Genomic DNA, 17,402 nt, shown 5'->3' with positions numbered 1-17,402 from the left:
TTTTCATCAAGAAAACTGAGAAAAATTAGGATTGTAATAGTAAGAATAAAGAGAAAATAAGAAAAGTGTGTATAACTATTATGAATTCTCAATTGTGACCATTAGAGTAATGGATAGTCTCTACCCATTTTAAAGTACTCTGTAAATTACACATAGTTGAAGGTTTTTGTTATGTATATATTTCTTTACTGTTTTTTTTACTGTGTGTAGTAATAAAGTTTTATGACTAATACCAAAGTAATAAACCTCCCACACTTTTTAGTCCTTCCTCATGGATCTTCACCCCAAAGTTAACCTCCTTCCCTACCCTTTCTACTATAACATTCTGTTATGCTGCAATACACATTACATAACAGGTTCTTCACCTCCTAGATCGGAAGGTATACCAATTGCTTGACAACATTCTCAAGTGGAATCTATTACCTTTCCCAACCACCACTTGGTAACAGGGCTTGAAGTCAGGGTTAACATTCCAGATCCCCACTGTTCTTCCAGGAAAAAGTCCTATCCTTCCAGAATTTATGCCATCTGGCAAAATCTTCTAATCTTCATAGTACTATCATCTCTCACAACCTCATGGGTTCTGCAGTTTTAGGCACACCAGTCTTCCTTTTTATTCCAGCTAGTGACATTACACTGGCTGAATTCCAAGTTTATACACAAAAACTTTCAAATCCTCTAGAAGCTTCTTTGACCTTTTATCTTCACCTGAACAACTACTCAGTGTAATCAATCCTAGAAACTTGGGTTTTTTGACAATTACTGAAGACCTTTATTAACAGGTGCTTGCCATTTGACTTTTAAAAAAAAAGCTATAATCTTTTATTACAAATTAAAAATGAGGTTCTTAAAAATCTTAACTTGATAAGATATAAAACTACTTAAAAACCTTTAAAGAGGTATTGAGAAAAACAAGGCATTTTTGAGAAAAACATTTGTCATTACCAAAAAGAGATGTCTTTAGGTAAAAATGATAAAAACCCCATGCTGCATAGATAATGCAGACAGTTCCATTTATCTGGTCAATGGGCAAACAGCAAGGACTTAGGTCTTCAGCTCCAATCTTTTGCTCATTTCTAAAAGATTGTCTCTTTGCCATCTTGTGGTTTAGGGTTTTCTGGGCCTCCGCATCAGTAATTGAAGTTAGGGCAGTACGGAGGCTGAGGGGGCTGCTGACCGTGGGTCTCATCTCCTCCATTTGCCTTATGTTCTTCATTGCTGTCCTCTCTAGGCTGTGTTTGGCGAGAAGGCCCCCTGCGGAATCGTGGTCCATAACCTCGACACACATTCTGTCGCACTGGTCAATCTTGTTCTCCTGCACCCTGGTTGTCTGCACCTTCCACCACTTCTCCCTGCACAGCAGGGCCAGAATACAGGGGCTGGGCGCCCAGAGGGTCTCTGCCTGTAGGAAGGTGGGAACCGCTGGTACAGCTTGACCTGTGGGGGGCCCCCGCCTCCTCCACCCCCCCGCCTTTGGGAGCACTCTCCTATCCCTCGTTCTCCCCGCGGCTTTCACTCTTCTGGTAATTCTGCTGGTAACTGTGTAGACAACCACTGCCACGTGCATAGAGTCTATAATGGTTCCGGTCTGCTGCATATTTACTGCCTTGCACTGGAGCTCCAACACAGCCTGTCCCAATGGCCGCCTCTGCACCCCTTTCTCCTTGATCATCATCAAACTCCGTCTCTCCATCTCCTACACTGCGAAGGGACTTCCCGGGTTCTTCTTTATGGCAGTCTGGTGTACAAACACCTCTTCATTGGTGTCACTCCTGATGAAACCATATCCGTTTCTTACACTGAACCATTTTACTGTTCCCCAAACCTTCGTTGGGATTACTTTGTCGTCCCTGGCGCCAGGCGCCGCTGTCGATGCTCCCAGTCTTCATGTGCGCAGCGCCGATCAGGGGCGGTGGTGGCGGCCGCTGGTGGGTCCCGGCCTCGCTGCCCAGGGTCGCAGTGACGGTGACCGGGCCAGCTGCTGGGTGGCCGCGGCTCCTGCCGGGGTGCGATGGTAACTAACCTGGAGTCTGCTCTCCGCTCCCCCTACCGATCCAACACTGCAAAGCTGCTTTTTTTTTTTCTTTTCCCTTACTGAACCGTTATTTTGATTGTTTTTGTTTTTTCTTTTTTAATTCAAGTACAGCAGACACAAAATATTACATTACTTTCGGGTACACAACAGTGATTCGACAAGTCTATAGATGATGCTCTGCTCATCACAAGTGTAGCTCCCATCTGTCACCATAGACACTACTACAATACCACTGACTATATTCCCTATGCTGTGCCTTTCATCCTAGTGACTTACACATTCTGTAGCTAGGAGCATGTGCCTTCCATTCCCCTTCACCCATTCTGCCAGTCCCCCATACCTATTCTCCCCTTTGGCAGTCACTTGTCAACTTGAGTTAACCTCTATCTGTGGCTCCTCTGACATTTTTAATTTCCACAACTCAAGTATCTGGCCAGGAACTCCAATCTATCATTTCTCTTACTCTCTTCTCACATTAAACGTGCCCTTTTAACTCATTGAGGCACCCAACACTATAAAACTACCATTTGATCTTGGTAGGAGAACCTCCATTTTCTTACACTGCCCTTAAAAAAAAAAAAAAAATCAAGAAACTACAATCAAAGGCATTAAAAATTGATTATTAGCATCCTAGCGGCCTCCATCTATTACCTATCTACTAGATCTCCTTTATGAACTCCAACTACCAATCAATCCTGTTGTTTTATTCCCTTAATTTTCAATTCATATTTTTATCAGTTTTAAGCGTACATAGTTTGAAGAACCAAATATCCCCATAAGATTTGTTACAAAATAGTTTATCTCACCCCCTTCACTGTAATTTGTCTTCCCCAGATGCAATTATTTCTCCTTCTTTCAAGTGATTAATTTATTATTCGTTTCCATATGTAACAGTCAACAATTGCAGGAGAACAAATATAAGATCTTGATGGCATGTAGTCATAAGCTTCCATCTCACTCACCAAAGCTGCGGGTTGGCTGAGACAATTGTGCTTCTAGCTGCAGTGTTGGGACTTGGCTGTAGCAGCTCTGACCTACTGGTCACCCTCTGCAAGACAAACTGGAGGGGCTGCAACCAACCAGTTTATGCCTTCTTAATGGCAATACTGGAACCACAGCCCAACAGCAAGTCATATTTAAGCCTCTGCCTAATCATGTCTGCTAAAAATCCCAAAGCAAGGTAGGAGGCCCAATCCAGAATGACCAACCAAGAAAATATACTTCACTCACCAAGAGGCCATGGCAAGGGCACGTGAGTAGAATAGTGTCAGAGGACCGAAAAACTGGGGTCAACTAACCTACTTATCACAACGTATCTCTGAACATACTCATGATACTGCCTCTTTATCTTCTGAATTGGCTATCTATTGAAGAATTAATTTTGTCCCCTTTCCTCCCAACCTTACCACAACACACACTAGTACTTACTATTCCCCATCCCTTCAATGTCATAATTTTGGTTAAATCAGTACTGAGTGTTTACATCACTATGTAAACATTCCTCCCAGCTAAGTCATAGATTAGAATTCCTTTCTTTCACAAGCCTTTGTCTTCCCTGGAATTAGAACTTACCTTCTAAACTAAGTGTTCAGTTTTCTATATACTTAGGACTCATTCAACAGCTAACACTTAGGTATTTGTTTAGTTCTACTCTCCAGATGTTTAGACACAAGGCACTTCACCAATTTTGTATTCCTGAAGTAATCACCCTTGGTAGTCTTCTGAGCTTTCTCAACATGGACTGGTTGTCCTCTGCCAGTCACACAGTTATCATTCTAAAATCTCCCTATACCATCATTGTGGGGATAATCTACATCTCTCTGCTGTCATCTCTCTCTTCTCTTCTGTATCCCATGTAATCTTTCTTGAATGACTACCTCATTTTTATGGAACAATCCTCTAATAGCTTTCTGAGAAAGGGAGCCTAAGACTTAAGTTTTTAAATTGCTTTTTACTGCCTCATTTCTTTGGCATTTCCTCCCCTTTATTTTCTCTTTTTTGACAACTTTTGTTATTGATTTGTTATTGGTTCTCTTTGATTGCACTTCTAATTTTCTCTTCTTTCCTGTATTTCCTCCTTCTGTCCTTTGGGAAAGAGTTTCTCAGATTTGCTTTTTATCCCAGATCTTTTATTCTCTAAATGTTTATTTTTTTAAGCATTGTGAACTTGTTTCCTGTTTGCAATAACTTGATCTTTGTAATGACTTTAACTTTTAAAACCTTTCTCTTTCCCAGCCTATTTGCTGCATCCTCCATGTTACTCTTTCCTGTTTCAGTCTCTATCTTCCACAGTAAGTACATTCTTTAGATGGTCCAGTAATACTTGTCAGCCCTTATTTAAGAGGGGAAGATTCAAGAGATATTAACCAATGAGGGCAGAGTTGGAGTTTGTGAACAGTAAGCTTTACTGTAGTGTGACCGGGTTAAGATGCTTACAGGGGAACCTCTGAAGTTAGTGTTTTAGGTCTTTATTTTTAGACTGGACAGATTCTCCAAACAAAACTCTTCCGGTTTTCAACCAAGAGGGAAAGGCAAAGCCACCAAGATACCGGCTGCTGAGCGGGATAAGGGGCCATGGCCTTCCCCATTCAGCCAATAGTAAGCACAAGGTCTGTGAGTCACTATTTTAGGCAAGGCACTCATTCCATCAACTGTACCCAAAATTTTCCCCAGACACAGGGAATACTTCACCCCCAGACTGCTTCTTAGTTTTCAGTGAACCCTCCATATCCCCCCCTTCACTCAGTTCTAAAGGTGCTACCAGACCCTCAACTTTTGGGGAACTCTACTGTGGATAATTCCAATTCCTAGCTTTCCCTACCACTCTTCTAATTGAGCTTTCTCAGATCTAATGTGCCAGTTACTACTAAATTCACCTACTTTCTAGCTAATGGTTTACCATTGTCCCCTCTTATTCTCCTTATTCTGTGGGTCTATGTTTTTAAGCACTTCTGTTTTTTTTTTTTCAAAGATTTTGCGAGAGAGTGAGTGAGCATGAGCGGGGGGGAGAGGGGGGGTGGAGGAGGCGTGGGCAGAGGGAGAGGGAGAAGCAGAGCAGGGAGCCTGACACTGGGCTCCATCCCAGGACCCTGATATCAGGACCTGAGCCGAAGGCAGACACTTAAATGGCTGAGCCACCAGGCACCCTGGCTTTCTAGTAGCTTTAAATCAGGTTTCAGGAATGATCAAAATTATCTAAGTGTTCAGTCAGTTATCTTTACCCAGAAGCTGAAGTATGTGCATTTTAATTTCAAATTGTTTTCCATAAAGGTGGTTTCAATTTATATTCCCATAAACAGTATATGAGAATGTAGCAAAGTTGTTAACATGAGATAAATGAATAGGCCTCAGAGGGACTGAAAAACCTCTGAATAAAATATCCTGTGTATAATGTGGTTATTTTCTGGGAAAGGATTCCACAAGTTTGAACTTCTATAACACGCATGGAAATTTGGATCCATTGTTTTATGGTAATTGTGTCATGGTCCATAGCTACAAATAATCCAATTACCTATCTATCCTTCCAGCTTTAACATCATTCACAGTATTATTTTTGCAAGAGAGCCTGGGAAGTTTGCCCAACAAAGAACAATATATACATTAGAGAAAAACTAAATCAAAGGCATGCTTGCACAGGTTTCTCACTCTGCAGTTACAGATCCATGCTCAGAATGTTTCAAGTAGAAACAAAATAGCCTATCTTACAATTAGGTAAACAATGAACACCTGCATTCCATTTATCATCTGAAAATCAAACTTTAAGCATCTTGCATACATTTACATTGTTTGAATTATGCAATGCATTCTAGAATTGCACGAGAGACAGTTATCCAAGAAGCTTGGTTCTTACAATTTATCAGATCATTTTATGAATAAATAAGCAATTTCAGACTAAGCCCATATGAGGCTGCTAATACAGAAACAACTCTCATGCTTCAGGAAACAAAGCACAAACGACCTGGCTAAGGACAGGATTTCTTTGTGTACAAGTTTTTAAATGAGTTTACATAGTTATACTCCTAAGAGGTTTTCAAGTACCTATCAACTAAAAAACAAAACTGTCCAGTTTATTACATTTTTGCCAACCTTACCCAAAGGAAATTCATTGTGAACTTAGAGACAAATACCATCCATATGTATCAGTTGACCACTACCTAGAAGATGTTATTTCCGTTTTGGCTTTCAGATAAATTGGGAGAAAAGTTAACATGGGAAAATGAATTTCACCAGGAATTCTAAAACCGTATTTTTAGTCATTCTGTTGACATTCACAATCAAATATTGTCAAGCACTATTAAAAACTTTCACTGGGATATTCTATTCTTCTCTCTTATGGACCATCTTTGGAAAAGTACACTGATCAAAGGTTAGCAATAAAATTAAGATTAGAATACTGCCCAGAAACACATGAACTGGACAAATTACACATGCATTCATTATCTAATCCCATTATAAACTAAGGGAAAAATGGAAACCCTTTATCACTATCCAACCCCAGACACAAGACAGCTTTAAATTTATGCAAAGAAAACTGTTACAAGGCCACTTCCAGAATGCAAAAAGATCATCATTATCTGAAATAAGTCCAGGAAACAGAGAGAAGGGAGAATCCAAAGCAACAAGTTATTCCAGTAGCTACAGGATTGGTGACATTGTTACCCAAGCTGAAAGATGTGGAAAAAAGAGTAGGTCTATTGGTTAAGCTAATGGCATCAGTTAGATATAAGTTAGCTGTAGGGTATCTAGTAAAAATACTCCTAAGAAGTTGTAAATATATATACGAAACTTTCACAGGGAAAAACATGGAAAGGAATAATCAGAAAAGTTGAAGAACACCTATACACTTACTAAGCAAATACTTAAGGAAAATTTACCAGGCATTAAATACTATAGGCACTGAGAAGGAGCAGAAAGGCTGGGGAAAATCACACAGGCAATTTTAACACAAGGAGATCCCACGCATATCAGAGGTAGTTTATAAGCTGGGATAACTGAAGAGAACCATCTATCATGTCAAGAGATTATTTTCTTTTAATTGACTCATTGTGTAAGTTGCAGAACCGGAGTTCAGTGCAAGCAGTTAAAACTTTAACAATCTGCTTTAAACTTAAATTAGACATTACCTGAAGTCCTTTACTGACTGGAAGTACAGTTTTAAAATTAACCCACCTTCTACACAACTTGTACAGTAGCCTCCTTCTGGCCCACTCCTTGTAATAATTTAGCATCTTCAGCCTTGTCTCTAGTTTTCTCACATTTCCCATGAGAGTTTAACATCTTTACAAGTCTTTCACTTTTCAGTGTAGTTCCCTCAGCACTAACTCTTAACTGACACATTATCTATGAAACTCTGTAGCTTCTTTTTTTATGAACTCTGTTCTTTCAGATCTCTATCATGATACAAGTCATAACTTAGAGTGGGAATTAAAGCTTCCTCAACAGTAGGCCACTAAGGTGAATACTAACCTAACCCCCAAAAAGCTCTTCATCAATAAAAAAACTGCTCTGGGGCGCCTGGGTGGCTCAGTCGTTAAGCGTCTGCCTTCAGCTCAGGTCATGATCCCAGGGTCCTGGGATCGAGTCCCACATCGGGCTCCCTGCTCGGCGGGAAGCCTGCTTCTCCCTCTCCCACTCCCCCTGCTTGTGTTCCTGCTCTCGCTATCTCTCTCTCTGTCAAATAAATAAATAAAATCTTTAAAAAAAAAAAAAAAAAAAAAAGACTGCTCTGTACAACAGCATGACTCTCAAAATTATGCTTTATTGTAATAAGCCAGACACAAAAGGCTATACTTCTATGATTCCATTTGTATAACATTCTAGAAGGCAAAGAACTATAGAGACAGAGAACAGGTCCATGATGGCCAAAGCCTGAGAATGGAGAAAATGAATTCACTGCAAGTTTGGCCATATGATTTGCATTATCCAATAGGAGGCAGAAGTGACAGCGTCCCAGTTGCAAATCTAAGCTTTAAGAAACCTTGCAGGTTTCCCCTCTCTTATACCTCTGCCATCTCCATAAAAGAACATTCCTGGATAAACAGCTAGTCAAAGAAGGGTGAAGAATGGGAAACTGTCCAGCCTATGTACACCTGCAATGTGAGGCAGAGCTACCCCAAAATAGAGCTATCTAGCCAAGTCCAAGATCAGAACCTCTGCTAACCCAGATACATGAGCGTAAATTGGTTAACGTCGAACCACCATGTTTGTAGATATTTTATTACACACCAGTGATACAGCAATGGCAAACTAAGTTACTGAAAAAGTTACAAATTTACCAACTAGGAAGACTTCGATGAATAGTCTATGTATATTAAGCAACTCTAAGTAAGAAACTACAAATATATGCAACAAGAGTCTCAAAGACGTTGCACAAAAAGTCACAGAGAAATATTACAAGTCTGATGACTCTCTTTATAAAAATATCCAAAACCAAGCAATTTTTGGACACTCTACTTATATGTTAAGACTATAGAGGAAGGCAAGAAAATTATTAACACAAAATTAAACACAATAATAGCAGGGAAGGGAACACAATCAGGACAGGGATGCAAATAAAAAAGAGCACACTGAAGATACCAAATAATATCCTGGCAATGTTACACCTCATAAGCTGGATGATGAAAACAAACACCTTTTTGTCTTTAAATCAGTCTATCAAATATATGTAATACATCCTAAGGAAAGTATTATATCAAACATGCATATTAACACACATCTCCACAAAAGCCTTGCTGAGCAGAGAATGAACTAAGACCTGCATACCTGTCCCTCACCCACAGAGAGCTCAACTGTGGACCCTGGGCAGGACGAACTTCATAGCAAAGACAGCTACAGACTGGAAAAAAATTATTATAGCAGGATCACCTGGGCACAGTAGAAGATCTAGGACACCTCGATTGCACTATTTCTTCTCTAATAGATAACATCCTATTCTAAGGAATTTTTTAAAAATCCCCTTAGCCTACAAGGAGTTGAGATTTTATTTGTTATCAACAGGTATCAAACAAGGGAGTAAAAACACAGCCCAGTAGGTAGATCACTTTCTGCACATTCCCTGCATGTTCTGTGGAGTGTATCATGGATCAGCACAGTATGCCCCTGGCAAACAGCAGAGGCTCCAGGCCATCACACCGGCCTTTGATGTGCTTAGGCCCTTGCGTTCCCTATACCACACTGGCCCTTGCCTCTAGTACACTCTCCATTACACAATCTCTAACCTCATTTTCCTTGTGTAATCTGTCCACTATATAACAACTGAGTTGTCAAAAAACAATTCTAATGTTGGCCTCATTTTTATCTCCATAGTGGAAATGCCTACAACAATGTAAGGTTTTCAGTATTTGCCTCAATCTGCCTGTTTTTATTCCCATGATTAGGACATCATCAGATGACACACTGTATACTTGAACTTGTTTTGAATATAGTACATATACTGGGTGCTTACCCTGCCTTACCCTTTTTTTAAAGGAAATGCCTAATCCACAGTCCTAGCTAAAGCAGCAACCACCTTGTTTTATTTCCTGTCATTTCTCCGTCCCCAACCCTATTCTGCTGTTCAGTCTATTGGTGCGGACCTATCCCCAGAGTAGCCAATCTATCAGATGATCCATGGCTTATGATCTGGGTGAATAAATAAAGCAAAGTAAATCACATTCCATCTGCAAGAAATTTGAACTACAACATAATAAAATAATCTGCAAGTTGGGTAAGGAAACCAAACCTACAATGGCACATGTTCTTCTTAAGGCTGAAGAGCTATGGCAACTAAAGCTCAAGTTACAGGCAAGAGAAATCATAAATTAAGCAGAGCAATAGCCAAAAAAAAAAAAAAAAAAGGATTTATCATAAAGCAACAAAACCCTGGCTCTAACAAAGGTCTCAAGAACTTGCCAGTTACTGTTACCAACTTTATTTTTCCAGAAACTTACAGGTCTTTCTTCAAAAACTTTAAGTCTCTCTTCTCTGCAAACATAAGAGATAGGGAGGTTACCTGGACATTGGAAAATTACAGCAACAGTAAGAATTATTATTAGATGTAATTACCTCAAAATTCTCCAGCAGAACTGGGGACTGTGTAACCACAAGAACATCACTGATGATGATTTGCAAATATGGCCAATTATCCAAAAACCTTTTCCAAACCAAAATGATGAGTATCAGACTGAAACTCTGCAAGAGCACACCCTGGTACTTCTTTCACAATACATGTGAAACCTGCAGTCTCAGCTTAACTTCAGCACGAACACTGATAGCATCTTCTACCATGTTTAATGGTTCTAGAGTACCTTATCTGAGGTTATCTGAGGCTCATAGGATTTCATTTTTAACTGTAAATAAACATATACAGTAGAACACATCTACTATACAACCAACATCACAAGGAATAGTACTTACTCCTTTTAAAGTAACATGTTGGTAAAATATAGTGGACTTGGCAACATAAAAAGAAATGATAGTCTGTCCAAAAACAGAAATTTAGTCTTTATGCTCAAAAAAACATGGCCTAACAATACTTTCATAACAAAGATTAGAATATATATTAAGAAAAACTAGAGGAAAAACAAAGTTCAGTGACAGCACTAAGAACAAAGTATAGGACTCCTACCCACCCCCAGGTCTCAGTCCTCTGAAGGAATTGCATTCCCTCCTTGATTAATAATTATTATTCCCTGAGTGTTGACAGTTATCCCCTGCTATTCAATGTAAGCAAAAGCACATTCTTTCCCCCAAAGGATTTTCATATTAAACAGACATCTAACAGACACAGGCCTAAATTAAATACAAAAAACAAAACAAAACAAAACAAACCCAGCTGATTAGTTTTCATTGTGAAAATATCAAGAGTAGGAGGAAACATATGTAGAGGCTAAAGAAAGAAATCTCTTAAAATATGGATGTCCTAGGATCAAAATAGATCATCTGTCGTACAAAGCCCATCACAGTGGTACTGTTTCTCTAGGGAATCCTCATATGAGAAGATTTAAGACTCATCAAGTCCATTATGAGCTAAAATTATCTTCACTTGGGACCACAGAAAAGCTGAAGCAAAATTCCTGGAAAAAAGTGACTAACCTATGTTAAATCTATTTCATTAATTTTGCATGTTATGTTTTGAGGTTAGGAGAGAGAGAGAAATTCAAAACATACCTGAAGAGTTCTTTCCCAATCTTGTGGAGTTTGTTGTGTGGGTTTTTTCCCCACAAAGTGAGCTTGTGAAAGATTTCAGAGTGGTAACACTAGAGACTACGAACTATCTCTTGATCACTCATATGCACAGCAAAAAGATGTAAAACATCCTTCCTGATGTAACTCTAAATTGGACCAATTTGGGACCAATTTTATCTAGTGCCTGAAAACTACCAAATCACAAAAAAGCCATTTTATCCCCCCTCCCACCCCCACCCCCCGGCCAGTACCATTTCTGGATGCCTTGCTGAAATGTCAAAGAAAAATAGGAGTTTGAATCTTGATGTCTTTCTAGGTTAAAATAAAGTGAAAATAAGTGCCTGGCATAGGACCTTCCAGTCCATTTTCATGTTTTAACTTAGTCCCATTTTTCCTGAAAGAGTAGAAATATTTCATAGCATCCTTTCAATCATCCACCTGAAAGAAATAGTTTTCCTTCCTCATTTCCCATAGTGGAGAGGTCTCCAATTCACTCCAGGTGAAATTGATTATCTTCAAATAGATCACAGCCTTGGGGAAAAACAAGGGAAGGTGGCCAGGACTCAATGGTGCCAAGTAACAAGCACCTTGAATACTGTGGTTCTGAGTGCATCTTGTGCAGCCAAAAAAAAAAAGGTAACTGCAAGGCAATAGCTGCTGGAGATAAGTATGTGCTCTCCCCAGGGTAAAATGATTTCTTTCTTTCATATATTCATTTCATTCAAAATGTTCCTTAAGGTAAACAGTGTTTTTCATCTTGAATTTTTTATGTCAGTATATTTATATCATTAGGTATGTATCCTTATCTACATATAATTTATCAATATATGCACGAAAGAGGAAGGGGAAACTCCTTGGCTCAGTAATAAAAGTGCTACGTGCAACCTACACTCATTCTACCTGACTTTACACAGAAGTGGAAATTCAACACAGCTGACAGGGAGTGTCCCATCACTAACTCAAAATGCCAGGCCATATTCACCACCGTGCGTTGCTTTTGCCTCAGGCTAAGACACACTCCGCATAATGTTAGTCTCTTCTCAGTTCTCCATAAAGCTTAAAGAGGCTTCTTGTTCTCATGTCACTCATCTATTTTTAAAAGCCATGTATGTATTTCATGTTAGACAGTAATTAACCACACTCACCATAGAACCCTTAGTGGGAGAAAACATCTTCCAATTCATCCAGGATATTTTGAGGGTTTTTTTTAATGCCCCCCCTTTTTTAACTTTATTCAGTCTCTTGAGAGATTCTAGAACGCTGCCTAACTGAAGGATTTATATATCCTGTATATTTCATTGCGCCAATACTCCAGTTAAATGCAGAACAATCTAAATAGACTACATTCAGAGTACGACCAGTCTTGCTTCAAATTCTGTGAAAAGCACTAAAGCACTACACCTAGATTAAGTAGTAATACTCTTGCAGACAATTCTTAAGTTGCTGGTTTGTTTTTAAAATCATAAATATGTAACTCTCTACCTATATTTTGTTGATGAAATCCTCCCTGCTATGTTTTGAGAGAGAGAACAGTAATTTGGTTGTTAGGTTTTGTGGGTTTTGCCTTTTTTTTTTTTTTACCTTTTGACCCCCTTCACTCATTTCTCCCACCCACTCCTCACCTCCTACCTCTGGCAACCACCCATCTCTTCTCTGTAACCATGAACTTGAGTTTTGTTTTTAAGACTCCACATAGGAGATTTTCTTTATTCACCATCTATAGGCACTTTGGTTGTTTCCATATATTGGCTATCATAAATAAGGCTGCAATGAACGCAGGAGTGCAGATATCTTTTTGAAGGTTTTCCTTTGCGTGTGATAAATACCCAGAAGCGGAAGTGCTGAATCATGGTATTTCTTTAATTGAGCAACCTCCATACGGTTTTCCAGTGTGGCTGCACCAATTTACATTCCATCAACAGTGCAGGAGGATTCTGTTTTCTCCACATCCTTGCCCACATTTGTTATTTCTTGGCTCTTTGGTACTAGTCATTCTGACTGGTGTGAAGCGATAGCTCACTGTGGTTCTGATTTGCATTTCCCTGATTAGAGATGTTGAGCATCTTTTCATGTACCTGTGGGCCAGCTGCAGGTCTTCTTGAAAAATGTATTCAGATTGCCCATTTTTTAGATACTTTTCTATTGAATTTTAGGGGTCCTTTGTATATTTTTGATATAAATTTTGATATTACCAGACACATGAATTGTAAATACGTCCTCCATTCAGTAGGCTGTATTTTGATTTTGTTTTTTCCCCTCAGGGTATAGAATCTTTTCAGTTTGATGTAGTCTCACTTCTGTGTCTGTTCTTGTTTTTGGGGTCAGATTCAAAAAAGTCATTGCCAAGATCAACATCAAGGAGCCTACTGCCTAGACTGGCTTGGAGTTTTATGGTTTCAGATCCTATGCTCAAGTGTTTAGTCCATTTTGTGTATGGTACAAGATAGTGGTCAAGTTTTCTCCTTATGCATATGGCTGCCTAGTGTCACCAATACCATTTATTGGAAAGACTGTCCTTTTCCCTTATGTGCCTGACTTGTCATAAAGTGGCCATATGCATGTTTGCATTTCTGGGTTCTCTGTTCCATTGATACTATGTGTTTATGCTGATAACATAGTGTTTTAGTTACTATAGCTTGTTAATGTAGTTTGCAATCAAAAAGCATAATGTCTCCACATTTGTTCTTTCTCAATACCTCTTTGGCTATTCATGATCTTTTGTGGTTCTGTACAAATTTTAGGATGATTTTTTCTATTTCTGTGAAAAATGCCATTGGAACCTTGATAGGAATTGCACAGAATCTGTAGATTGCTTTTAGTATGAACATTCTAAGTATTGATTCTTCTAATCCATCAGCAGAAAAATCTTTCCATTTATTTATGCTTTCAATCTCTTTTCTTATTATCCTAGTTTTCAATATGTAAGTCTTTCACCTCATTGGTTAAATTGTTCCTACATATTTTATTCTTTTTGATACAATTGTTAGTTTTTAGTGTGTAGATTTTTCTGTTAGTTATTAGTGTATAGAAACAAGTTTCTGTGTTTTGATTTTATATTATGTAACTATTGAATTTATTCATTCTAATAGTTTTTGGTGGACTCTTTAAGGTTTATTACCTGTACCACATGATCTGCAAATACTGAGTTATTTTCTTCCTTTCCAATTGGATGTCACCCCCCCCTTTTTTTTTTTTTTTTGCCTAATTGCTCTTGCTAGAACTTCCAAAACTATGTTGCATACAAGTGGGGATAGTGAGCATCCTTGTCTTATTTCTGATCTTAGAGGAAAGGCTTTCAGCTTTTCATCACTGAGTATGAGGGTTTATGTGGGCCTGTCATCTATGACCTTTATTATGTTGAAATACATCTCCTCTATAAGTCCTCTACTTTCTTGACTTACCAAAAATAGAGGTTGATCATGATTTTTATACTTCATTTTGTTAATGTGATTACATCACATGGAGTCATTCATAGATGGTGACCCATTCTTCCATCACTGGAATAAACCCCCCATGACTGTGGTCCTTTCAATGTGTTGTTGCATTCAGTTTGCTAATATTTTGTTTAGGATTTTTGCATTATGTTCATCAGAGATACTAGCCTATAATTTTATTTTCTTGTGGCATCTTTGTCTGGTTTCCCTGTCAGGGTAATTCTGACTTCATAAATGTGTTTGGGAGATTTCTTTTTTCTATTTTTTAGATGACTTTGAGAAGGGTTGATATTCTTTAAAAATTCATGCATTCTAGGGGCGCCTGGGTGGCTCAGTAGTTAAGCATCTGCCTTCGGCTCAGGTCATGATCCCAGGGTCCTGGGATTGAGCCCCACATCGGGCTCCCTGCTCGGCGGGAAGCCTGCTTCTCCCTCTCCCACTCCCCCTGCTTGTGTTCCCTCTCTTGCTGTATCTCCCTCGGTCAAATAAATAAATAAAATCTTAAAATAAAATAAATAAAAATTCATGCATTCTACCTGCTTTTTAATCTAAAACTGTTTTCAGAATATCATCAGATCCTCAGATTGTATATACACAAGTAATATTTGATTGAAAAAGACAATACATTTACTTCAATTTGAAGGTATTACACATAAGTGGAAAATTAACTCCTTAGAGGTACTGCTTCACGCTGTGCCTAGTCTTCTCATTTGTAAACTGCATAGAATGCAAACCTCCTGAAAATCTCACACACGTATGCATGCACAAAGACAAAAGCCAGGGATTTTATAGTCAGATTAAGCCTAAAATTATGTATTTTTCTAAAAGAATCTCTTCAGTTATTAAAAACAAAGGCCTAAATAAAATTTAATTCCCATTTGGTTACAATCACAAAAGACATATAAAGGTCAAGTATCTAGAAATCATGATGTAAGCCACAAGTATAAGGGATACTGCATTAAACTGTGGCATTTTCAAACAGATTAGACCAGAAAATGTTCTTGCCTGTTTCAAAGGGTTTCAATAGCTTTCCCTGAATTTACAAACCTAGAAATGGTCCATCCCCAAAAATCAGGAGCTCAAAATTCTATTTCAGTTTCCTGTAGCTTTCTTTCTTCCAAGTGATAAGTTCCATGAAATCATATTATCTTAAAGACAATAAAATGCACTAAATCATTACACATACACACACATTAAAAATTGCCATATGTCTGGAACTGTGCAAAGCATTAAGAACTAATTCACTGTATTCTTAAAGATCTATAGCACAAATAAAAATTTAATTTTGTCAATTTATTAACTCATTATATAAAAAAGTATGGTTAATGATACAGCTTAGCATAACTAAGTACATTTCTATTCTCCAGCAAAGTATGTAAGATTGCTTTTATCTCAACTTGTCACCACTAATCACCTATGCATATCTTCCCTGTAACTTTATTTGAAATATAAAGTTAAAATAAGTGAATAAAATTGTCTAGAGGTGTACTGGTTTCTTGTGCAGAAATGTACTTATTTCTCAGGGTATTGCTAGCAGAAAATGCTCCTTATGCAATTAAGTTTAGGAAATGCTACCTTAAACTTGAGCAACTTCGTGTCAGTCTTTGGTTACTAATATCCATTTTAAATATTCAAGTGGGTGATATTATGTCTATTACCTCCCAAATATATTTTACCATGAAGCCTTTTCCTAAGAACTTATCTTAAAGAATATTCCATGGAACACAGGTTAGACAATCATGATTTAAACCTTCCAAGTTCAGCATTTTAACTCACTCTTTTTCTACAGAATACACTCAAAGTCCCCACCCCCTTGAATCAGGCAAATCATATGTACTTAATGGTAATTAAAAGGCAAAAACAAGCATAAATGTACATTTTAGAGAAATATAGTTCCAACTTAAAGGAAAAGACATTTAAACGATGTGTATTTAGTATCAAAATATAGTTATAAGTAACATGATGGATATGGCAAGTAAATAGTATATGGTCAATAATCAACGTTGGCATATTTGGCTCTTGCATATTTGACTTGACACTCCTAAACTCAGATATCTGAGACAACAGTCATGTAAACAATCAAGTAATATTGTTATTTATTGAGGGCACTAAATCAAGTAAATATAGTTACTTGTTGAGGGCTCTGTAATTCTTTTTTCCATAAAAGCAACAAGAACATTGACAGATATTATGAAAATTAACTTTTTCAGAACTCTGGAAATTAATCAAAGCCATGTGACAGTCTATGGAATGTTTGTTCCAGTAGCTAATGCTGAATCTTGGTAAAGAAAAAAAAAAGTGAATATTGTGCCATTTTAACTTACCCTGTTCTCCCCAAACCCCCCCACCCCCGCCAACAGTCTCTCCTGACCATGACTGTCATCTTGAAAACCAATACCCTACATCCACAGTGAAAAACAGAAGCCTAGCAGCCACTGGATAAGGCAGAACAAAATTGGAGCTTCTCCAAATTCTAATCCCCAGGTAGCTACAAGAGTTTTACCCCTTCACCTGTCTACAAGCTACATGAAAAACCTAAGTTCCAAGGTTTGTTTTTATTTAACTTAAGTCAGAGACTTCCAGTGAATGTTTCCCTGGGAATGTACTAAAAAGTATCAACAGTAATTGCTTATTACAGCAGCTGCCTCATGTGGTGGGAACAACTGAGGCAAACAATAAGCTAACCTGAACCATTAAAAGGAAAAGCTGAAGAATGAGATATCCATACAAGACTTTGAAAAGCTCAAATGCTATTCCTAGGTATCTAG

General features: G+C 38.2%; 1 protein-coding gene and 1 pseudogene across 3 annotated transcripts in view; both read right to left on the bottom strand.

Moving 5' to 3' along the window:
* The window catches only part of CRPPA (CDP-L-ribitol pyrophosphorylase A), a 303,756-nt gene that overhangs the window by 214,755 nt on the left and 71,599 nt on the right, over positions 1-17,402 (bottom strand). The gene's annotated exons all lie outside the window — the stretch shown is intronic.
* On the bottom strand, positions 988-10,300 carry LOC116630511 (annotated as a pseudogene).

This window comes from Phoca vitulina, unplaced genomic scaffold (genome assembly GCF_004348235.1).
Source record: "Phoca vitulina isolate PV1807 unplaced genomic scaffold, GSC_HSeal_1.0 scaffold4, whole genome shotgun sequence".
NCBI classification, from domain to species: domain Eukaryota; kingdom Metazoa; phylum Chordata; class Mammalia; order Carnivora; family Phocidae; genus Phoca; species Phoca vitulina.
This window is presented reverse-complemented; position numbering and strand designations above follow the sequence as displayed.